General features: G+C 38.4%; 1 protein-coding gene across 3 annotated transcripts in view; it reads left to right on the forward strand.

The window, feature by feature from the left end:
* Window positions 1-8944: 8944 nt before the first annotated feature.
* The window catches only part of LOC149778685 (heat shock 70 kDa protein 12B-like), a 53128-nt gene continuing 35105 nt past the window's right edge, over window positions 8945-26967 (forward strand). For all 3 annotated transcript variants that reach the window (XM_089939498.1, XM_089939497.1, XM_089939502.1), the window contains exon 1: window positions 8945-9098. The gene's annotated coding sequence lies outside the window, so the exon portion shown is untranslated. The remainder of the gene's footprint in view (window positions 9099-26967) is intronic.

The following is a 26967-nucleotide window of genomic DNA, read 5'->3' on the forward strand; positions in this document are numbered from 1 at the left end:
GTTACATAACCCACTGTCACATATTAACGGATGAAGACACACCTCAGTGTTTTTCTTGCAACAAATCCTTCACCAGTGAAGTATGATAGATTGTTTCGATCTCCAACCTAAACGTGATTGTCACTAAACTGTTCAGCAGACGAACTGTTTCATACAGCAAATGTCTTGTATTTTAAATTTATTAAAGGAAGTTAACATTTATTCAAAGATATTCCAGTTTTCAGTCTTTCGTTTGAGTACTTTGAACCAGTATGTGTACTGTTAATCGACCTAATTTATCTTTTATTCGCTACTTATCCTTTATAGGCACCATTTTAAATCCATCGTGGATCAGGAACCTTGGTATACAACTCTTATCATAAACTCCTCACCGAATTTAAAAAATACAAAAGGAGTTATACCGACGGATCAAAGGATGTCGAAAAGGCTGTTACAGCCTTCGGTGGTGGATCACACAACACAAGTTCGTTTACCAAGTGGCACATAAATCTTTTCTGCCGAAATTAGAGAAATAGATCGTGCTCTGCAATATATCGAGAACAAACTATTTTAAACAGCATCATCTTCTCCGACTCGCTATCTGTACATCAGTCACTAAACAATAGAAAACTGGAGAATCCATTGTTGACCAATGTTCTCGTCAAAAATACTAAGCTGAGTACCTCCCACAATATTGTATACTGTTGGTTACCTAGCCATATTGGTATTAAAGCAAACGAAAAAGCAGATCGCGCTGCTAAAATGACCCTAACTCAAGAACCATCTAATTTTAAAATACCGTATACTGATTTGAAACCTAGTATCAAACTGGCTTAAGGTCAGAAGTGGCAGGAATCATGGAATGAAGCAGTGAATAATAAACTTCACGCCATCAAACCAACCCTAGAAGACTGGACTCCTTCCTACAGAACCATTCGTAGGGAGGGGGTAGTCATTGCAAGAATTCGAATTAGTTATACGCACATAACCCACTCCCACATACTAAATGGCAAAGATCGACCAGAGTGCGTTTCTTGCAATGAACCATTCACTTAAGTATTTTATGATAGAGTATTTTGACCTGCAACCTACGCGCGATCAGTATTACTATGTGTATGACATGAAGGAACTGTTCTGACATAATAAACATCACTTGCATTGTGAAATTCCTGAAAGAAGTAAACATTTATTCTGAGCTATAACTTTTATGCCAAAACCTATAGCATTTTTATGTAATATATGTACCGTCCCTTTCTTTTCAATATCTTTTCTTCTGTATTCATTAACATACACCATGTACATCCCCCGTTGATCGGGAAGCTTTGTTTTTACCGTTACTCTTTTATCGTTTTAATTTCAACTATTTCGTTTTGATATCGCTGGTCGATATCACACCTTTTACAATTTTTAAACGGTGATACATATAACCTTTTATATGGTGCTAAATAGCCTAACAGTGCAGGTGCGCCGTTAAAATACAATCAATCAATCAATCGTTTTGCTTTCAAATGTATGGTTTTTGATTTCGCTGGTCGATATAAAACTTTTGACCATTTCTAAATGATCTTTCACATAACCATTTGTAAAATAAATAGCCTAAAACTGCTAGTGCACCCTAAAAATAACAATCAATCAATCAACCAATCTCTCTTAAGAACACCAACGTTGCAATTGTTGACGCAATTCCACAATGGAATTTAAAGAAGGCCGACTGGGCCAAATTTGAAACACTTTGAAACACTTTGCACAGCTAGGCTTATACTGTTTTAAACGTCAATGACCCTTTTCAGTATTTTGCTTCTATCCTAATCGAGAATCCATTCCCAAGTCCTCACCGAACAGTAAAAGAACTCCAAAACCGTGTTTCACCAAAGACTATAAGGAGACCATTAGACAACGCCGAGAAGCACTGGAAAAATGTATTAATCCTCCAACGCCCGAAAATTTAACTAAGTACCGTATTGTCTGGGTGAAAACCCGCAGCACGATTAAAGAAAATAAAAGAGCATCATGGAAATATATGTTTTAATTTTAAATTCTCGTTCCTCTATAAAGAAAGTTTGGGACACGTTCCACAAAATAAATGGAAAGGGAAAGAACTATTCTTTCCAACATCTGAAAATAATCAACAAGAATTTCAATACCAAACATGACATAGTTAATATACTTGCTGATAGTTTTTCTAAAAATTCCTCGTCGTCTTATTCAGAAGCCTTCCGAAGAGCAAAACCTCAAATAGAAAAGACACGGTTGAAATTCACATCGAAAAACTCAGAAAGTTATAATCAACTGTTTTCATTGTTTGAGCTTATGGAATCTTTGAATAAGGTCCATGATACATGCGCTGGGCCTGACGAAATACATTACCAATTTTTGAATCACCTTCCAGAACCATCATTAAAAGTTCTTCTGGAAATCTTCAATGATTTATGGATTACTCAGTATGTACCAAACGTTTGGAAAGAAGCAACAGTAATACCAGTTCCCAAACCATGTAAAGATAGCGCAGATCCTAACAGCTATCGACCCATTGCTCTGACGAGCTGTGTGTTCAAAACAATGGAACGAATGATCAATTCTCGGCTTGTTTGGTACTTGGAAACTAACAATTTAATATCTCCTTTCCAAAGTGGCTATCGATGTGGACGGAGCACCAGTGATCATTTGGTTAGACTGGAAAAATATATTCGCAACGCATTTATCAAGAAGGAACATTAAGTAGTCGTTTTCTTTGATTTAGAAAAGGCCTATGACACGACATGGAAGTACGGGATACTAAATGACCTGCACGGTATGGGTCTAAAAGGTCGTCTGCCCTCTTTCATATCAAACTTTCTCTCAGAGAATTCAAGGTACGAATGGGCTCCTTCATCTCTGATATTCACAAGCAAGAGATGGGTGTACACCAGGGCAGTATTTTATCTGTGTGCTTTTCAACATTAAAATCAGTAGCATCACCAAGCGTTTGACTCCTGGTGATGATTGTTCCTTCTTATACGTTGATGATTTTATAATATGTTATCGATCAAAGCACATGCATACCATTGGGAGACAACAAAATATCAACAAGATTCAAAATTAGGCCAGTACTAACGGTTTCAAATTCTCGAAATCTATAAAGTTATGTATGCATTTCTGTCAGTTGTGAAGACATCATGATGAACCTAAACTGACGCTGGACGGAACACCCATTCCAGTTGTTGAGGAAACAATATTTTTGGGTATTATCTTCGACAGAAAACTGACTTTTATTCCACACCTAAAGAACTTGAAAGCTAAATGCTTGAAAGCTCTAGATCTACACAAAGTAGTAGAGCACAATGAATGGGGTACTTATATAAAAGTCATCCTCAATTTATAAAGAACGTTCATTCGCTCCAAATTGGACTATGGTTGCGTTGTTTATGGTTCAGCTAGGAAGTCATATTTGGAGATGCTTGACCCTATTCATCCTCAACGAATATGACTCGCTCTAGGAGAATTTAAGACATCCCCATCTAAAAGCCGTCTCGCTGAAGCGAACGAACCACCTTTATCACATCATAGCGAAATGCTTTCCATACAGTACGCTCTCAATTTAAGATGAAATATTCTGAACCCTGATTTTTTGGCTCCTTTTCAACCCAAATGCAAAACCTTGTGCGAAAATAAACCAAACGCAATACCTTCCTTTGCGTTAGAATATCTTCCAGCCTTGACAAAAAGTGATCTTTCTAAAATTCAGAAAACGTTTATCTCCGAAACACCTCCCTGGCTACTTAAATAACCAAAAGCACTCTTCACGCTACACGATGGAAATATATCTGAGTCAAACCCTTACATCTTCCACAATTTTTATCATGAATTCCTCACCGTATTTAACAACTACACAATAGTTTATACTGATAGATCAAAGGATGAGGAAACGGCTGCTGCAGCCTTCGTTATTAGAAAACACACACCAAAATTTCGTTTACGAAATGGTACATCGATCTTTGCAGCCGAAGTCATTGCAATAGACCTTGATCTGCAGTATATCGAAAACAAACGTATTTTAATCAGCATTATCTCCGACACACTATCAGTACTTCAGCCACGACACAAAAGAAAACTTGAGAACCGATATCCTTGTCAACAATACTGAGATGAGTACCTCTCACAATATAATATAATGTTAGTTACACAGCCATATTGGTATTAAAGCTAATGTAAAAGCAGATCAACGGCTAAAATGGCCTTTCCCTAGAACCATATGATTTTCAAATACTGCACACTGATTTTAAACTTAGTATCAAAGGATCCTTACGTCAGAAGTGGCAGCCATCGTGAAATGATGCAGCGATTAACAGACTTCATGCCATCAAGCCAACCCTAGGAAAATGGACTCCTTCCGACAGAACGATCCGTAGGGAGGGGATAATCATTGCAATAATTCGAATTGGTCATATTTATATAACCCACTTTCACGTGTTAAAAGGCGACGACCCACCAGAGTGCATTTATAGCAATGTACCATTCACTGTTAATCACTTTTTGATGGAGTGATTTGCCCTCCAACCTACGTGTGATCAGTATTACAACGTGCATGACACGAATGAACAATTTGATACAATAAACGTCCCTTGTATGATAGAATTCCTGAAAGAAGTAAACATTTATTCTAGGCTATAACCTTTATGCTATCACCTTGAGGAGTTTTATGTAGTGTATATACCGTCCCTTATTTTCAATACCTTTTCATCTGTCTTCATTAACATACACCATTTACATTCCCGGTTTATCGGGAACTTTATATATTACTGTTACCATCTGATCGTTTTACGTTCAACTGTTTTGGTTTATATCGCTGGTCAATACGAAACCTTTTACCACTTTTAAATGATCTTACATATAACATTTTGTACGGCGCTAAATAGCCTACCAGTACTGGTGCGCCGTAAAAATACAGTCAATCAATCAATCAGTCAGTTAATCAAGCAATCAATCTTTTCAATTCACTCTTCGTACCAGATATTAGAGATTCTTGCAAAATGTATTACTGCGCCGGTCACGACCTAGGACACACCACAACTATCAGTAATTAGATGTCCTTGATATCATGGACTTCATATATGTCCGAAATATTATGATGAGGATAACACCATGCAGCATGGCATAAATATCATACATGGCCGTCCGTCTGTCTGTCCATGGTTATAAAACTTCTCTTAAACCGCACGGTGGAAATTTAATAAAAACACCAAACTTTGCAATGGAAAACTGAAACCTGCTTTAAGCTTTTCAGTTTACCCGACTAGATGGAAGTAATACAAATAAATGAGATGTAATCTCTCTCTCTCTCTCTCTCTCTCTCTCTCAATCTCTTGTAGTTATTTTCGTAATAAATAGCACTAACGTGACACGTCCACGAATTTTATTGTCACGTGGGACCATTCGATTACTATATCATGATCTCGGTTGATCCACAATAAACCAAAAATATCTCCGTATCAGTCATAAATAGTCTTGATGTTAATTAAATCAAGTTCACCACATCATCAAAATCAAGTTGTAGGCAACGCAACATAATATTTTAGACCCGAAAAAGGATCATAATCAAAATATCGATGTGGTACGTGTTGATATCACCAATCGCGTTAATTAACCTCGATCACCAATTTAACTATTATTTCCATTCACTTTTAGCAATTATTGAAGCATCCACAGTATTGAAATAGTATCATTAATTCCGACAAATAATAGATATTTTCCAGCGATAGCAAATTTGGACATCGATGGATTTCAAACTTGCCCACATGATAAGACTTTTACACTGCGAGTCGAGAATGATTGATAATAAATTGGAATTTAAACCATCCTTATATCTTATCTATAAGCATGCTAATACAATGTGCAAACGTTAATCAAATTTACTGCAGTTATCGTGCCAGCTCTGTTCCATAAATAAGCAGCCTCATGACATGCACATTGGGTGTTTTCCGACATAGTTGTTAAATATGGACGAATAAAGCACAGTTATGTTGTTTTTCGCTGCAATTGCTTTATGAATTTACGAAATTTGGTCATTCAAATTATGCATTTGCTTACTAATTTTTTGTTAAATATTTTGGGGACTCCCTGCGGGACCGGGGTTGTAGAACTGGCCCGACGTGTCTTCACTACGTGTCGTAAGAGGCGACTAAGTAGAGACAACCTATTTGCCGTGGGTTGCATCCCGTGCCGTGGGAGGAAAGGATCCTGGTAGCTGAGCAGAGGCTTTCCGATGCAATACACTGCTTGCTTTGACCTCCATTTCTTCTAGACGGGTGGTTGGGATGGGCCCGGTCTCGACAAAGCGGCTGGTCACGCCGAGCCCTAGGAAGTCTTTATTATCTCACTCACTTTCCTTATCTTTCTCTTTGTATCTCTCTTGATATCACCGTTGCCCATACATTCTATCCCTTTAGGTTTCTTTTGCCCAAGCCTTAGAAGACTTCCTAGAAGGCGGTGGATTAACGGGTCAATCAGGAGGTAATTTTACCGACACTAGAAGGCGGTGGCTTCACGGGTCAGTCATAGGTAATTTTATTGACTGAGTATATCATCTGTGTATCCCTGGCATTTGAAAAATGTCCCCTTGTTCGACTCCATGGTTGGCGGGGAGAGCGGGAGCTGAATCCTAAAGAAACCAACATGGAAATTTAAAACAAAAATCAAAATAAACGTACCAAAACCGGATCTGAGTCAAATGACGAACCATTTAGTGCGGAATCATTTCCACGCTTCATCGTTATACAATCTAAATATGCCTCAAAACCGCTTTCCGCACTCTTTCCCTTTCTTATTGAAAAGACAATTACGGGATCGATTGGCGCACCAAACAGTGTAAAAGCGTTGAAATCGGGTTGCCTTCTTGTAGAGTGTGGGCGAGGATAAACAGAAAATATTCAGAAAATGAAACCTTTCCTCGATATTCCAATAACCTCATTCGCTCACACAACACTCAATACGTCCAAAAGCGTGATTCGCTGTCGTGACTTGCCTGGAGTCAGCGACACAGATATCTCGAAAGGGATGGAAAACGAAGGTGTCACTGCGGTCCGTAGAATACATATTAAACGTAACAACAAACTGCAGGACACCAACACCATTGTACTCACCTTTAACAAGCCAATAGTACCCAGAGTGGTCAAGGTTGGCGTTTTGCAAGTGAAGGTTGAGATATACATACGTGGGTCGGTGGTTCTTCCCTGGGTTTTCCAGGGTTCTTCATCCACCAGTTATACTGGCCGCCATGTATAGCCTAGAACAACATCAACAACAACAACATAATGAAGAACACTATCATACAATGGAACTGTCGATGACTTAAAGCTAACTACAATGATATTCTTCTGCTTTTAAACAAACATAACCCTGTAGTACTATGCCTTCAGGAAACGTTCTTAAAAGATACGGATAACATCACACTTAAAAACTACTCCCTCTTTAAAACCTACTTTCAAAATGTTGACAGGGACTCAGGAGGAGTTTCTGTTGTTGTGAACAATAGAGCCCCTCATAGCGTCATCCCTTTAAACACAAATTTTCATGCCATTGCTGTAAGCGTCACTCTACATCGAGTGATTACCTTTTGTTCTATTTACATACCACCAAACACCAACCTACTACCACACGAATTAGACAACCTAGTTTAACAACTGCCTGAGCCCTTTGTTTTACTCGGGGATTTTAATGCCCATAACATTTTATGGGGATCAAACCACATACGTTACAGAGGCCACAAAGTAGAAGACTTCATTTCTAGACATGATGTGTGTCTATATAGCACCAAATCACCGACATGTGTATACCCAGGAATGCACGTTTATCGACTTGACAATTTGTTCTCCTTCCCTACTTTTGGATTATAATTGGGAGGTCGCGGATGACCTTCACAGCAGTGACTACTTTCCAATCTCTCTTAAGAACTCCAACGTTACAATCGATGAAGCAATTGTACAATGGAATTTAAAGAAGGCCGACTGCGCAATGTTTGAAACACTTTGAGCAGACAGGCTTAACAATGATACCGTTTTATACGACAATGACCCTGTTCATTATTTTACTTCTGTCTCAATCGAGATAGCAGAACAATCCATTTCCAGGTCCTCACCGAACTGTAAATGAAACCAAACATCGTGGTTCACCAAAGAGTGTAAGGAAGCCATTAGACAACGCTGAGAAGCACTTAATAAATTGAACAATCGTCCAACGCCCGAACATTTAACTAAGTACCGTATTGTACTGGTCAAAGGGGCCGAACGATTAAAGAAAATAAGAGAGCATCATGGAAAAAATATGCTTCAACTTTAAATTCTCGTTCCTCTATATAGAAAGTTTGGGACAAGATCAAACCCACTGAACCCTGCTTGTTCGGCTGTTTTTCAATCCAAATACAAAACCTTGTACGAAAATAAACCATATGCCATCCCTTCCTTTGACATTAGAAGATCATCCAGACTTGACTGTATAAACATTGATCTTTCTAAAATTCAGGAAACATCCATCGCCGAAACACGTCCCTACATATAACCATTTGTATGGCGCTAAATAGCCTAACAGTGCTGGTGCGCCGTGAAAATAACAAATCAATCAATTCTGTTTGGGCCTTTTTGATGCGTTAGTCCGTCAGTGTTATCTAAGTAAAACGCAATTATATACACATATTGATTACATTAAAATTGACTCTTTACATTAGATGCCCTTGTTTAAAACCGAAATTGTGTTATCTGTTTCTTTATATAAACTTTGGGTGTCACTTGAATGCGTTTGGTTATATTAACATAAATTAGCAAAATAAAAAGAACAAATATTTGGCGACCATTTTATTTATTTATTTATTTGCAATCTTACAAAATGAGTAGCATCGCACATTACGACATATAAGGTATTTTTTAACAAAATAATGACACCTAAGTCTAGATTAAAAGTAAATAAGGACAGTAACGGTTGATATAAGTGCAAACAGTGTGCCGCCTATTAACGGCAGAGATGGTTGTTTTTCCTTCCCATGCGATAAGACCTATTATTTTATCCCTTCGTCAGGAAACGTACGATCAAATTCAGTGAAAATGTTAGTCAGATCCAGGAATTAGGATTAGAGGTATTGCTGGAAGAAGGTAGGTGTCTTTAATATAAAGATGTGACAATTGTACTTCTTAATGTCTGATGATTGTGCGAGTCATATCTATTATATATATGTATAGGTAACATCAAGTGTGGAGGTGTGTTTTCTTTGTTGTATAAAACGGGTCTAGACGGGTAACCGTTGTGTATACATTTTGTAGATTATAGTCAATGGAAATAATCAAACTTACAAGGAACTTAGGTGACAAGATATTTACATGGGTTCTGTTATGAACCACTTTTTTATCTTCTACATGGGTCCCGAGTGGGTAAGTGATCTAAAGCGCTCTCCGTTAGGGATCACTGCCATATCTGTCTGTGTGGGTTCGAGTCTCGGATTCGGCCATTGTGGGTATGTGAGACAGCTTGCCAGTAGCTTCTCTTGGTTCGATGGTTCTATCCGGGGTTTTCCCGGGTTCTTCCTCCACCATTGATACTGGCCGCCATACAGAGCCTATCGTGTGCTGAAAAATGGCTTTAAACCCTACAACAACATTATATTTTACAAACTATGGTCTGATATTATATTATATTATATTATATTATATTATATTATATTATATTATATTATATTATATTATATCATCCGAGAAAGAAGAGATATTCATATTTTTATTTTTCCAGTAGTGTGAAACCGGCGCGAACATTAGTATTTTCTGTTAGAGTTTCGTGACAGATATCATTAGCATTAGTTGCTTACTTAAAATGTAACTGAGGAATGTTAATGTTATATGCTGGAAAATGTTAATGTTATATGCTGGGAAATGTTAATGTTATATGCTGGGGAATGTTAATGTTATATGCTGGAGAATGTTAATGTTATATGCTAGAGAATTTAATATTATATGATGGGGAATGTCAATGTTATATGGTGGGGAATGTAATATTATATGATGGGGAATGTTAATGTTATATGCTGGGGAATGTAATGTTATATGCTGGGGAATCTTAATGTTATATGCAAAGGGAATGTAATATTATATGATTAGGAATATAATGTTATATGCTGGGGAATGTAATGCTATATGCTGGGGGATGTTAATGTTATATGATGGGGAATGTTAATGTTATATGCTGGGGAATGTAATGTTATATGCTGGGGAATCTTAATGTTATATGCAAAGGGAATGTAATATTATATGATTAGGAATATAATGTTATTTGCTGGGGAATGTTAATGTTATATGCTAGGGAATGTTAATGTTATATGCTAGGGAATGTAATATTATATGCTGGGGAATATAATATTATATGCTGGGGAATGTTAATGTTATATGCAGGGGTATGCTATGTTATATGCTGGGGAATGTTAATGTTATATGCAGGAGAATGTAATGTTATATGCTGGGGAAGCTTAATGTTATAATCTGGGGAATGCTAATGTTATAATCTGGGGAATGCTAATGTTATATGTTGGGGAATGTTATGTTATATGCTGGGGAATGTAATATTCTATGATGGGGAATGTTAATGTTTTATGCTGGGGAATGTAATGTTATAATCTGGGGAATGTTAATGTTATATGCTGGGGAATGTTAATGTTACATGCTGGGGAATGTTGATATTATATGATGGGGAATGTAATGTTATATGCAGAGGAATGTTAAGTTATATGCTGCGGAATGTAATATTCTATGACGGGGAATGTTAATGTTTTATGCTGGGGAATGTTAATGTTTTATGCTGGGGAATGTAATGTTATATGCTGGGGAATGTTAATGTTATAAGCTGGGGAATGTTACTGTTATATGCTGGGGAATGGTATAGTGTGCATCCTAATATACTCTAGTTTCTTTTCTTTTCTTCAAAGTATGGATCGGTTGCGTCAACATTATGCTTTTGTATATAAGTTTTGAAATTCATTTCTACATCAGTCGCTGAATTCCAACTAAAACGTGTGTGTACTATTACTATACCCCGAAAGTTTGCACACTGGTATAGTACGTCTTCCTGTTTCATCTGCATAAGCAGAAAGCTGTGTTCATAACGATATTTGCATGCGAGAAACCACTTTTCATGGGACCCTTCTTTTCTATTCTGTTATTGGAACATACAGTGCAATTGTTCATTCCATACCAGAAGAAAAACTAAACAATGGTCATATCTATCTATCCATATATATGTGTAAACAAAGCTTTTAGGTATTATCTTTGACAAAAAAACTGAATTTTATTCCACACCTAAGGAACTTGAAAGCTAAATGCTTGAAATCTCTGGATCTACTCAATGTAGTAGCGCACACTGACTGGGGTGCTGATAGAAAAACCACACAGCTTGCTCTCAAATTGGGATCAAACTCTCTGAACTCCGCCTTTTCAGCTGTTTTTCAACCCAAATATAAAACCTTAAACAAAAATAAATCAAACGCCATACATTTCTTTAGCATCAATATATCATCCAGCCTCGACAGTACAAAAATTAATTTTCTAAAATCCAGAAAACCTCCATCTCCGAAACACCTCCGTCTCAGAAACACCTCCCTGGCTACTTAAACAACCAAAAGTACTTTTTCCGCTACACGAGGGAAAAAATCCAACAAAAACCCTTCCATCTTCCACAACTTCTATCATGAACTCCTCAATGAGTTTAAAAACTACAAAAGAATTTATACCGACGGATCAAAGGATGAAGAAAAGGTTGTTGCTGCCTTTGTTAGTGGAAATCACAACGCAAGTTCGCTTACAAAATGGCAGATCAATTTTTTCAGCCGAAATCAGAGCAATAGATCTTGCTCTGCAATATATCGAAAACAAACGTATTTTAAACAGCATCATCTTTTCTGACTCCCTATCAGTACTTCAGTCACTGCACAATAGAAAACTAAAGAACCCAATGTTGACCAATGTTCTTGTCAAAAATACTAAGCTGAGTACCTCCCACAATATCGTATACTGTTCGTTTCCTACCCATGTTGGTATTAAAGGTAATGAAAAAGCAGCTCACGCTGCTAAAATGGCCCTAACTCAAGAACTATTAGATTTTAAAATACCGTATACTCATTTTAAACCTAGTATCAAAGAGACTCTACTTCACAAGTGGCAGGCATCATGGACTGATGTAGTGAATAATAAACTTCACGTCATCAAGCCAACCCTAGGAGAATGGACTCCTTCCTAGAGAACCATCCGTAGGGAGGAGGTAGTCATTGCAAGAATTCGAACTGGTCATATGCATATAACCCACTCCCACATATTAAAAGGTGAAGACCCACCAGAGTGCGTTTTTTTGCAATGAACCATTCACTGTTAAGCACTTGATGATAAAGTGTTTCGACCTGCAACCTACACTCTATCAGTATTGCAATGTATATGACATGAAGTAACTTTTTGATACAATAAACATCAGTTCTATTGTGAAATTACTGAAAGAAGTAAACATTTATTCTAAGCTATAACCTGTATGCCATAACCAAGATCATTTTTATGTAATGAATATACCGTCCCTTTGTTTCAATACCTTTTCATATGTCTTCATTGACATACACCATTTACATCACCCGTTGATCGAGAAGCTTTTTTTTTTTTACCGTTACCATCTTATCTTTTTAATTTCAACTATTTGGTTTGTGATATCGCTGGTCGATATGAAACTTTTTAAAATTTTTAAGCGATGGTACATATAAAATTTTTATGGCGCTAAATAGCTTAACAGTGCTGGTGCGCCATTAAAATACAATTAATCATTCAATCAATCAATCAATTAAATCAACAGGTTGATCACATGCACATCACATTTCCACACGTTGTGAATTTCCTGACATGGTTTCGGAATACAGACGAATACGGCACAATTATGCTGACTGTTTTTCGTTTAAAATTATTTTTTAAACCTAAACATAATATCAAAATAATGCATTTGCTCACTAATACCTTTTTCAATATTGTTTATTAATCATAAATATTGAAATCTGAGGGATAAATGATGGAAACAGATCATTAATAATATGAAATTACCGGGGGTGCTGATGGAAAGGTCATTGTTAACCTACTTTGTTAGATTCAAACTGGATTATGGATATTTTATTTATGGCTCAGATAGAAAGTCGTACTTAAAGAAGCCTGACCCAATTCGCCACCAAGCAATACAACTCGCTCTGGCAGCATTTAGGACATCCCCATTTGAAAGCCTTTTATCTGAAGTGAACGAACCATCTCTATCACATCGTAGAGAAATGTTATCAAATTAAGATCCAGCCTTTTGTACCCTGCTTTTACGACTGCATTCAAACCCAGATACAAAACATTATACCAAAACAAACGGAATACCATACCTACCTTTGGTATTAGAATATCTCCTAGCTTTGACAATGGAAAAATTGACCTTTCAACATCCAAAACACGTCCGTTTTCGAAACACCGTCCTAGCTAACTAAACAGCCCACAGTACTTTTTAAGTTTTCGATGGAAAAACAAAACCATAGACTCATCCTTCTAATTTCTAATTTTCATAACTATTATAAGGATCTCACCATCGATATTAAGATCAACACGAGAATTTACTCTGATGGGTCAAATGACGATGTAGTTTTATTAGTGAAAAGACATAGTTTATCAGATGGTGTATCGATATTTTCAACAGAAGTCAAGGCAATAGACCTTACTCTGAAATATATCGAAACCATGTGTATTTGAAACTCTATCAGTTTCTCCGATTCAATATCAGTACTTCTGTTACTCCAGAATAGGAAGCTGGGTAACCCATTACTGAACAATGCCCTGATTGTGTGCTTCTCTCAATATAATCTACTTTTGGTTGCCCGGTCATGAAAGATAATGAAAGAGCAGACCTGGCTACCAAATTAAACATATATCTGAATTCATCAGATTTTAAAATACCATACGCTGATTTTAAACCTGGAATCAATCATTCTTCTTTAGTAATGGACATGAATCGTGTAAGAATGCTGTCTTTGAGTAATTGTACCCAACATATGTACTGGCAGTCGTCCTTAATAGCGTTATTTATCTAACTATAAATTGACATGCACGATTTATATTCCCTGTTGATTGGGAACCTACATATATTACCCTAAAAATCTCATCGTTTAGCTTTTAAGTGTTTGGTCTCATGATAGCTGGTCAATAATTAACCTTTCACATCTAACCTTGTCCGTGGTACTAAAACGCATAATAGTACTGGTGCGCGATGAAGTAACGATCAATCCGTCAATTTATAGCTGATTGATTGAGACTGTGACTGTTACGGCGCACGAGGACTGCGAGGCTATATATATCACAAAAATAAACTTTTATAAGGAAAAAGAACAGTCAGAAGGCTTATTATAAGGAATCATACAGATATAAAAACATAAGGATAATGTATGAGGAATTCTGATCAACGGCGATATAAATGTTTCTTGTAAATCGTATAAAAAATAACAAATATAAAGGGTGATTAACAGTGCGAGCGATCGTTCAAAATACTCAAAATAAATAGTTACACACCAGATAGATTTGTGAATAAATGTTAACTTCCTTCAAAACGTTTAAAACAGAAGTTACATTTATCGTATAAAAAAGTTTCCTAAAGTGTGGAACATTGTAGCAACGATAGCGTGTGGTTTGGAGATCTAAACATTCTGTCATAAAGCGCTTCAAGTGAAGGGTTCATTACAAGAAACGCACTCTGATAGGTCCTCGCGTTTTAATATGTAGAAGTGGGTTATGTAAGTATGATCTATTTTAATTCTTGCATGGACTACCTCGTCAGTGCGGATGGATCTGTAGGAAGGGGGCCAGTCGCCTAGGGTTGGTTCAGACGCATGTAGCTTGTTATTCACTGCATCATTCCATGATGCCAGTCACTTACTAAATAAAGGCTTTTTTATACTAGGTATAAGATCAGTGTGTGGTATATTAAAATTAAATGGTTGTAGAGTAGGGCCGTTTTAGGAGAGCAGTCTGCTTTTGCATTTTTCCAGTATTGACGTGGCTGGGTGACAAACAGTATATATTATTGCGAGAGGAACACAGCTCAACATGTTTGATGAGAATAATAGGCATTAATGAGTTTTCCAGCTTACTATCGAGTAGTGACTGAAGTACTGATAGTGAATCAGTGACTAGTATCGAGTTTCTGCTAAAATATCAATGCACCATATGGCAAGCGAACGTTTGTAGCGTTATTTCCACTAATAATGGCTGCAGCAGCCTTTTCCTAATCCTTTCACCCATCAGTATAAATTCTCGTGTGATTCTTAAATTCGGTGAGGTCAAAAGAGTTATGAAAAATAGAAAGATTGGGCTCCGATTTCGTTTTTAAATAGGATTTTCTTGCTGAACCATAAACAACACAACCATAGTCCAGTTTGGATCCAATAAGGGTTCCATACAGGATAATAACTAATCTTCCATAGGCACCCGAGTCAGAGTGCACTTTTATTTTGAGTAGGTCGATGGATTTTAAACATTGCTTAATGTGTCGAATGAAGGTTAATTTTCTGTCGAAGACAATATATAAAAACTATCCTTCCTCAAGACCGGTATTGGTTTTTCTGTCCAACCTGACTTTCGGATCATCATGTTGTCTTCGTAGACGACAGAAATGCATACATACTGGTTTCGTTATTTTGAGAATTTAAAACCCTTTTCAGTTGTCCAATTTTGAATCTTGTTCATGTATTTTTGTTTTTTAATTGTTTGCATATTTTTGGATCAATAGCATATTAAGAAGTCATCTATGTATTACGAGCAATTCGCACCAAGGTGCCAGATTCTTTGCGATTTTATTAATGTTTTGATGCATAAAAGCGTATCTGAGATAATACTGCCGAGAAGAATACCCATCTCTTGCTCGTACGTATCAGAGAGGGTGGAGCCGACTCCTACTTTGAAGTCGCAATCTGGAATTAATTCGATATAAAATGGGTAGACGTACTTTTAGACCTAGATCGTCCGGGTCGTTCATTAATCCGTAATTCCATGTTGTATCAATGGCCTTTTCCAAGTCGAAGGAAATGACCACCAAATGTTTGTTCCTGATAATAGCATCGTGGATGAATGAGTCCAGTCTAAAAAGATGATCGTTGGTACTATGATCATACCGGAAGCCCTTTTGGAAAGGAGATATTAAATCGTTACTCCCCAAATACCACTCAAGGCATGCATTGATCATTCGTTCCTTCCTTTACAAACACAGCTCGTCAGAGCAATGGGAAGTTAGTTCATATAATCTACGCTATCCTTGCTTGGATTGGAAACAGGTATTACCGTGGCCTCTTTCCAAGATTTTGGTACATTACAAGTATCCGTAAATTATTAAAGATCTCCAAAAGGATTAATTTATGAGAGTTCTTTAAGGTGTTTCAATTGTTTCTCATCAGGCCCGTTAATTTAGAGAAACTCTAAGCGAGTGCATTTGCTATGTCGCTTTAGTAATTGAAATTGTTTAGTTTTTGATGTCAGTGAGAGTCGTTGTTTCCATTACAATTTATTTTTGGGATTATATTCCACACTTTCATCATCGAGGAACGAAACTTTTAAAATAGAAACATAGTTTTTCAAGATGTTCACTTGCATACTTTATTTTTGCAGCGTGCTTTAGCAGGAATATGCGATAGCTGTTTAAATTTAAAAACGTCGGACGATTATTAAATTCTCTCAATGCTTATCGGCTTTGTCTAATTACTTCTTTACACTTATAAGTAAATCCTGACTTTTTTATATATTTGTAGACTTAGACGAAGACTTAGGGATTGATTCTTCTGCAATCTCAAGTAAAATGGATGTAAATGTTGTACAGTATGATTGATGTTTATAAAAGCATCTTTGTTAAGTCTATTTTTGCAACGAGGGTCAAATTTGGTCGGGTCAGTTCTCTTTATAATTTCAAGTGCGAAATTGATTCATCGATGGTAGAGTGAATATCCTTTAGAGAGGCTGAAAAATGTTCGCTGCCGTGAAGGTCATCATTATCCTTGCAACTATAATCCAAAAGCAGAAATTGCGAGCAAACTGACAGAAATAAGCACACACAAACACACATTTTCTCTCTCTCTCTCTTTCTCTCTCTCTCTCTCTCTCTCTCTCTCTCTCTCACACACACACACTATTCAGTCTGTTGTTAATTCCTTTTGAACCGTTTTGATCCGTCAGTCCGTCAGTGTTGTTTGAATAAGACTGATTGATTGATTGATTGACTGTACTTTACGACGCATCAGCACTGTTAGGCTATTTAGCGCCATACAAAAGGTAATATGTAGGATTATTTAATAGAGATAAAAGGTTTCTTATCGACCAGCGATACAAACAGTTAAAAGCAAAACGATAAGATGGTAAGGATAATATATAAAGCATCCCAATAAATGGTGCGTGTTAATGAAGATTTAGATGGCGATACCATAAAAGTTATATCTTAGAATAGATGTTTACTTCTTTCAGGAATTCCAAAATACAAAAGACGTGTATTGAATCAAAAAGTCCCTTCAAGTTGTGCACATTCCATGATACCTGCCACTTCTGACCTAAAGACTCTTTGATGCTAGGTTTAAAATCAGATGGTTCAAGGGATAGGGCGATTTTAGCAGCGCGATCTGCTTTTTCATTACCTTTAATGCCGAAATGGCTGTGTAACCAACAATATATTATATTGTGGGAGGTACTCAGCTCAGTATGAATGACGAGGATATTGGTTACTAATGGATTTTCCAGTTTTCTATTGTGTATCGTCTGAAGTACTGATAGTGAGATGATGATGATGTGTAAAATACGTTTGCTTTCGTTATATTGCAGAGCAAGGTCTATTGCTCTGATTTCGGCTGAAAAGATCGTTGTACCATTTAGTAAGCAAACTTTTGTTGTGTGTTTTCCACTAACGAAGCTGCATCAGCCTTTTCTTCGTCCTTTGATCCATCAGTATAAATTCTTGCATAGTTGGTAAATTTCTTTAGGAGTTCATGATGAGAGTTGTGGAAGATGGAAGGGTTAGTCTTGGATTTTTTTTTACATCGTGTAGCGTAAAAAGTACTGTTGGTTGCTTAAGTAGCCAGGGAGGTGTTTCGGAGAAGAATATTTTCTGAATTTTAGAAAGATCACTGTCAAGGCTGGATGTTATTCTAATGCCAAAAGAGGGTATGACGTTTGCTTCATTTTCGTATAAGGTTTTGTATTTGGGTTGAAAAACTGCCGAAAAAGCAGGGTACAGAGGGTTTGATCTTAATTTGAGAGCACACTCTGCGGAAAGCATTTCTCTACGATGTGATAAAGGTGGTTCGTTCGCTCCGGCGAGATGGCTTTCACACGGGGATGTCCTAAATGTTCCCTGAGCGAGTCATATTCCTTGATGATAAATTGGGTCAAGCATCTTCAAATATGACGTTCTGGCTGAACCATAAACAAAGCATTTTGGAGCGAATAAACGTTCCATATAAACTTTAAGTAAATCTAGAGGTTTCAAGCATTTAGCCTTTAAGTTCTTTATGTGTGGATAAGTCAGTTTTTTGTCGAAGATAATACCTTGAAAGTTTGTTTCTTCAACAAATGGCATAGGTGTTCCGTCCAGCGTGAGTTTAGGTTCGTCATGGTGTCTTCGTAATTGACAGAAATGCATGCAGACTGCTTTTGATTTTGAAAATTTGAAACCGTTGGTATTGGCCCAATTTTGAATCTGGTTTATATTTTGTTGTAGTTGTAATTCAATCATACGTATGTGCTTCGATCCGTAACATCAGTTCTCTCTCTCTCTCTCTTTCTCTCTCTCTCTCTCACACACACACACACACTCACATATACATACACGCACGCACGCAGGCACACACATACACACTAATCAGTCTGTTGTTAAGTCCCTTGAGCCTTTTTGATCCGTCAGTACTATTTGCGGAAGACGTAGTTATGTATACGTATTTGGATTACATTCAAAGTGCCTCTTTACAGCAGTTGCCCTTGTTTACAACCGAAACTGTGTTATCTATTTCTTTATATAAACTGAATGCGTTTTGTTATTTTGTTAAAAATTGGCGAAATAAAAAGAAATGCGCAGTTTTGGGGTGACCAGATCATCTATTTATTAACTAATTAATTTATTTATTGATTGGTTCTCACATTAAGACATATAAGGTATTTTATAACAAAATAGTGGTATGTATGTCTCGGTTATCGAAGAACAGTAAATAAGGATCTTAACAGCTGATATAAGTGCAAAGAGTGGGTCCCCTATTCACGACGGAGATTGTTGTTTTACCTTTCCATGCGATAAGACCTATTAGTTAATCCGGAGATGTACAGCAGCAGGGGGGGTGAACAGACCGAAACTAAAATAGTACTGAATAGACAAAAACAGTTTCGGTTTACTTATTTCGACGATAAACCTTTCCATGTAGACCATAAAATAAAAAAAAATATCCCTGAACGTCGAATAATTTCTCTCGGAGAGACTCTTCGACGACCCGGGAAATGCAATAACATCCTCCCGCTGACGTTCTTGGTTTACTTCAATAAATCTGAAACTATTTCCGTGCGGGGTCGTCATTGACACGGTCGGTCCAGCCCCCCCCCCTCTGCTGCTGGGAAATGAGTTTCCATGGTCGGGCCAGCCCGCGAGAAAACATTTTTATGTTAACCATACAATGTATCAAGTCCGATACGGTATCGTGTCCGCGGGTCGTGTAAATTTATTGTCACAAATCCGTGCGGGGTTCTTTGAGCGCGACTAAAGAAATTCTTAAACTTATTAATATCCATATCGCCGCTACACCAGGTTTGATGAATATTTCTCAGCGTATGAACATCAACTCCATTAAACACAGCAAGAAGATTACAGTTATCCCTGATTACTTTTGGTATTTGTGTGTAACGTTGAGTAACATAAATGACATCGGTGTTTTTATGACGACCCCGGGAAAATATTCTTGCAGGATTTTTTTGCTTGTCCAGCATCACATCATCATACACTACTAGGTTATTTATTTCCCCGTTAAGGTCTTCAACGCTGGGAGCTTCTTCGATATCAGTGATAAATTCAACTACTTCCTCGCCGTCTTCACTCAGCGCTTTTGCACTCTCATTAAAATCTTTTATAACATTATAGCATCGCTGATCATCTACAGATGGTGCTACCAAATACAGCTTATCCCACTTCATCCACTTCATTATCATGTTCAACAGCAGTTGCGTTTTACCCGATCCTGACGGTCCTATGATGATCATTCTGATAGAGTTTGGTAGCACTGAATTATGCTTAACTGGCTCCTTTCTTCGCGTCGCAGAAAAATCTGTAATTTCCATTTGTATATAAAGAATAATAATTATGGATTTATATTGTGTGAAGTGCCGGGCACGAACCCCTACAAACGACATAACAACCATTACAACAAAAAATAACAGACAAGCACTTTCTGGTAAGTGTGCGCGATGTGGCACAAAAAAATTTAGATTTCAAAAAAAAAACGAGAATTTAGCGGAGGTGACATTGCAGCCAAACTTGGAAAGCTCCCCGGAACTCCCTGGGCAAAGTATCCCGGAGAAAAGCATCTCCCAGGATACAATTACTGCGGTCCAGGGACACGACTAGATATCAGACTTGATGAACAATCTAAACCAAAACCGGGAGAGTATCCGATAAACGCTATCGACGCAGCGTGTCACATACATGATGTTGCTTATCGAAGTAAAGATCTACAAGACAGGCATATCGCGGATGTGAAATTAATTCATGCACTAAGCGCCATAAAAAATAAATCACTTAAGGAGTCACTCGCTAATTGGTTAGTAAGATCAGCGATGAAATCTAAATTAGCATTAGGCGCTGGATAATTAATAACAATGGAAGCATTTTCAATGCAAGCGATTTATTATTCCCCGGCCGGATACTGGAGAGGTAATGCAGCAATTAATAAACTCGCCAGCGCAGCAAAAGTAACACGCAAGGTTGCCAAAAATTGGCTATCAAAACAAGCAATATGGCAAATCTACCTACCACCACCTCGACAAATCAACTTTGCACATTTTGATGTTAGTACCCCCAATGAAGTTCATCAGGCTGACATACTATTCCTGCCTCATGATACTGTCCGTAGAAAAATATACAAATACGCGCTAACAGTAGTTGATGTTGCCAGTAGATACAAAGAAGCAGAACCGTTAGCGACTAAAACAGCCGCTGAAGTTGCCTCTGCGTTTAAACGAATTTATCAGCGAGGACCTCTAAGCTGGCCCCGATTATTACAAGTTGATCCTGGTAAAGAATTTCAGGGCGCGGTATCATCACTGACAAAGCAGCATAACGTTGTTATACGACGAGGACATACTGAAATTCATCGGGATCAGGCAATTGTTGAGCGATTTAATAGAACACTCGCTGAGAGATTATTCGGATACCAGTACGCGAGGGAATTCATTTACGATACGAGATCTCGTGAATGGGTTGCAAGACTGCCAAACGTGATAGCCGCGCTAAATAATGAAATTACCAGAACAACAAACATGAGACCTGTAAATGCAATCACAAAAAAATATATATCCCGCGTCAGTACACGCAGATATGTTTCAACGCAGCCAGGAGCGTCCCCACTGCTGGGTAATGTCACCGTTAGGTATTTATACGAACCAGGCGAACTCGAAGGAGGAAAAAAAAGAGCAACCGATCCCACATGGAGTGTTACTACACATAAGATATCCAGCATAACCAGATCAACTGGGAGACCCACAATCTACAGATTAGATTCAACTGCTCCTCAGCGTGGATTTACACGCGAGCAACTTCAGGTGATTCCCACGGATACACAATTACCACCCCGATCACTTCAATGATTCAGCAACCCCCCTGCGTCGGTTACACTCAAGACAGGTCAACATCACATTTTCACGTGTATGACCGCGACTGCTATCTATTCTATCTACGGTAAATTGTCTTGGGTCGTTTTTCGAATACTGCCACAGCAATAAACAATTACAACTCGCACAGTGATTATTCTGCTGTTGTCGTAATTGTATTATAAATTCAGCATCCAAACTTTGTTGGGGATCAAACTCTCTACCATTTTTTTTGTCGCTCTGTTTGTAACCGGCTAATTTCTTTTTTATTGTATCATCAGCGATTGATCTGTTGATGCTGTCGTTGATAACATCATCTAATACAATTCTTTGTAACTGAGCTATCCTTCTTACTCTTGACACGGCTAAATAAACCAAATTTGACCACTCGATGCGATCATCAACAATCCAAACTGTTGTATCTGAAATAGTTAGTCCCTGCGAACTGTGAATGGTCATAGCGTATCCTAGTGTCCACGGGGATTTGCTCATTTTCAGTGCCTGTTCGACAGCATCAACATCAACGATAACAATATCATTCAATACTAAATTTTGTTTTTCCGATTTTCCTGGAATATCAACCTCAATATTCTGCAATCGCGTATCAGCTGGTCTATAACACAACGGCACTCCCAACATGGGAAATTTCTTCTGATGTAACTGAAATAACTGCTGCTGAAGTGTGTCCCTGACTATCTTTCTACTTGCCACAATTAAATCACCTGGTTTCCACGTTTCCCAAAAGTCGCTCAGCGAAGTCTCTGGAATTATTTCACGCATTATCGTACACTGGACTTTATTGGTTTGTAGCCTGATCAACGCCTTAAACTCTTTCAGCGTTTCATCGAGTGATCTGTGATCGTTAGTTATTTCCTCATAATAATCTACAAAAGTTTTCAGCCACGTGTGTGGAGATTCACCTGTAAATGGGGGTGGTTGACCATGATCGCCGCACATCACTACTGCGGTATTTTTCTTTAGCAACCAATCCAGAAACTGTTTTAATGTATCCAACGGCACAGTGTCTATCTCATCCCAGATGATTTTCTCGGGAATATATTTCGTTCCCATTCGTTCAGGTGTCCACGTGCCGCCGCTGTATTTGAAAAAACTGTGATACGTGCACGCGTTAACATCCCGTTGTCTCATCTCCCTGGCAAGTCTATGTGTGGGAGTCAGCACGACCAAGTCAGAACCGCGAAATAATTCAATCGCCCGAGTTGTCTTACCAGAACCACCAGGTCCGTTCAGATAAACTGTTTTGTGTCTTGTAACAGGATCGTGCACCGACGGCAACAACGAAACCGTCGAAGATATTTCTGCGCTGCGATACTCATCCTCGATTACAACGTCAGCTGATTCACAATATCCTTGTAACATTTCATCCTTTATTCTCCACGAGCCCCACGATGTATCATCCGATATAACATTATCCAACAGCGCTAAGTGTTTTTTACTAATATAAAATGAATCCGTTGCAACTCTCACTGCGACAACAGGGAATCTATTAATCATCGACAACAAATTTATGGATACATAAGCTAGCATCGAAGATCTCAAATGTGTGTACTGAGATGATTCTCCGTCGATATAACTAAAAACAGTCCCTAGCTTTTCCCCGTTTGACAGAAACACATCTTCGCGGTTACAGAGTATGTTGTTCGTGGCTGCATCAGCGACAACAAGATCCAATTCAGCCTTGTCCATGATTAATCGACTGTGATGTTGTTTATGATCATACGCTCCACCTTGAGTGAATTTCCCTATTATTCTTCGTCCTAGATCTTTTGCTGTGCTTTCGTCATTTTTAAGTTTATTTTCAAGTATTTTAGGAGCTTTCTTGATGATATCGTCGATAGAAGTTTCTGGATGTTCTCGTGACCAATCTTCGATGACTTCTTCTAACGTACCCGGAGTTGGCAACCAAACTTCGGTTTGACGACAATAACATATAATCGCTTCGCTGACGGTCAGCGACAACAGTATTCGACTGTCAAGCATGTATCGCAATAACACTATCGGTGCCCATCGCTTCTCAACGAAATGTCTGCCAAACCAAACATAACACACAGGATGTAAATCCTTAGCGAATTTAAACGACGACACACAAGCAAATCCCGTCAGGTCAAAATCAGGCAATGGTCCGTTTACAGCAACTCTTGTCATCGAGTTTGTAACGTGGCCAAACCGTTTAAAATATTCGCTGCATTCTCCACGCCCAAGGAAACTTCCTGGATAACACGCCGTCATGTCCACGGATATCATACCGCGGTGATCATATCGAGTATTCCACAAACCGCCGTGTCCGTATTCAACACAGCTCTGTTGGATATCCGCAAGAAAACTTTTCGGAGTTGGTCTCCATGAATTTCGTTCCCGGGCTACATGTGCGGCAACACCCGGGACAGTAAAACAGTGTGTCAGTAACGTATCAATGTTGCCCGCGGAACCGCTAACGGTTCCCACGCTAGCATTTCCTAGACATTTTTTTGCGAGTTTTTTCATTTCCTGCTGTAACGCCGCTGTTCTGTATATTTCCCCGTCGGGTCTCACAAACTGATCATATTCTCCATCTTCGGTACTTCTGAATAACCACACAGACACTGGATTGGTTTTACTTATCTGATAAATAAAATCAAACATGGAACTAACGGTTGTGGAACCGTTACCGGTTTGCATTTCCGGATAATACTTTACAACACGGTCTCGCGGGAATATCCTAACCGAGTTAGTCCATGCGTGTCCGTTATGATCGATAATAGTTATTGGTGCTCCACGGGAATTGTATTTACACTCATACAATACCTCACCGGTTAACGATGAAACCGTTATAGGAAATTTTAGTAATCGCTCTAGCTCAGCAACATCATTTATTGACGCTCCCTTATCCGCTACTTGTGTCGCCCACGCTGTTATTTTAGTTTGTCTTAGCGGTGTTAGGCCGTTTCCTCGCATTGCATTTTTAAAATGTTCCATTACTCGCTCAGCTACACAATTCATCCTTGACTCTGACACCTTCATCGGTTTGAGTTTATCAACGCTTGGTTTCTTCATCGGATAAATTCCATAAATGACTGCGGTCACAGGATACGCTCTGGCATAATATGGTATATCAATCCCAACAAGTACTCCCGGTTTTGAGTCTTTACTTAACAGAACGGTTTCCCCCCCCCCCCCCCCCGCCTGGCATCAAGAACAGGGTCTAGTTTGTCTCTGATAATCCACTTTCCGTCGTCGCCAACAATAAATTTTATCTGTATGAAATATCTTCTATCGTCGAGATACCCAATTATGTTACGCGCGATTGTATCGTTCATGGTAGCATCAATGATGGGAACCGTTAGCGGTTCCACAGAAACTCTTCGATGAGCGATGCTAGCATCGCCGGGGATAATTTTATACGAAGACCACGTGTGTGCGGCACCATCACGACGAAACTCTTCCTTGGCGTTCTTGATAACACCAATTACCGTTGCTAACTCTCTTCGTCGTGGATCAGCGGTTAACCGGTCAAGATCGAATCGAGAACCTGCGGGTTTTATTCTGGATAGTCTTTCAAATTCCTCCATTATTATAATTAAGACAAGTATTTAAATAGACAAAAATATTATATATAATGAACCAATGCAAGTGGATTAAACTAAATTCATCAGCGCCGTGTAGCAAACCATGCAGACACGAATACTGTGGACAACATGCTCAACAGGTTCGCGGGGGGAGTCTAGGACCGATGCCGTGTATCAGATGCGGTGTTGGAGTACGAGGAAAAACGCAATTATGTTCAGCGTGTGGTGGAAAACGCTATCGAGAACTAAAACGGTATTATAATAAAAAATACTGTGATAACACTCTCTCGGAGCGTGATTATATAAATAAGTTTTCAGACAAATTATGAATTAGACAAATGATTTTGCTATAGTATAATGAATCAAGAATTCGTCCCACATCCAACTATTCCAAATTATGAGGCAAACCGAGATGGCATAGTACGACACTGCACGCGAAGACGACCAGTTGGTGGAGTTGATAATGGTGGTTATTCAAGATTTACTGCCACGCGCGGAAAGAGGTATTTATGTCATCGTTTCGTCTATGAATGTTTCTTTGGAGTGATCCCTAAGGGTTTTGTCATTGATCACATTAACGGTAACATACTTGATAACTCCATAAACAATCTTCGCGTGGTCACTCAGAGCAAGAACTGCCTACTGGGTAACACAGGGCGTTGTAAAACAGTTGCAAGAAGAGCTATTAAATCTATAAACGCAATTACAGGTGAAGAAATTGTATTCCAGTCAATAAACGCCGCCGGTAGGTATTTCGGTATTTGTCCACCTGCTGTACAGCATGTCGCAACCGGGATCTACAAAACAGCATTTTCCAAGAAGCTCAAACAAAAAATTTCATTCTGTTATATAACTGAGGATGCCCCAAAGAACAGTAACCTCTCATCGACGTGGAAATGCCGAGCATTTCTCTGGAACCGCTAACGGTTCCCATGCCTGAAAATACTAGCGACGCCGAAGAAGTATAAATACCACGCCAAAAAAAAATGTATTATTTTTTTTGCCTTGCGTTTTCACATTTCAGAAATGTTTTACATTTTCAGAAATGTTTTACATTTTCAGGATTTGCTCGAGCGCGGGCGCATCAATACAACAATGAGAATAGTTCATAATCTGTTCTCGTTGACACCAAGCTGTGATCATATGATTTTGCTGTAACTGCGCCAATTGTGACCGCGTCAACAAGAAGTCTTCGTCGCCGTACACGTCAACGATTATTCGAACGGGGAAATACTGTTCGTGTGTCTGTCCCGAGAAACTCCTTGAGTTTCCAAATGCGGTTTTTATTGCCTCGTGAAGAATTTGCTTATCATGAATATGAACTCGTGCGTGAATGTATTCACACATTATACACAACTGTTTTTTTTAAATGCGTGAGAACCGTTAACGGTTCCAAAATGCTTTACATTTTCAGGATTTCACCAGTAAGTTCACCGAGATTGTCTCGCCACGCAGGTCCAACAAATTTCCCCGTTGGTCGGTGAGTTTGAAATTTATCGTTGACAACCACACGGTATGACACCGTAGATAGACCGGATTGATTGGTT

Source organism: Sinohyriopsis cumingii, chromosome 17, assembly GCF_028554795.1.
Source record: "Sinohyriopsis cumingii isolate HCF-2022 chromosome 17, ASM2855479v2, whole genome shotgun sequence".
In the NCBI taxonomy this organism is placed as follows: Eukaryota; Metazoa; Mollusca; class Bivalvia; order Unionida; family Unionidae; genus Sinohyriopsis; species Sinohyriopsis cumingii.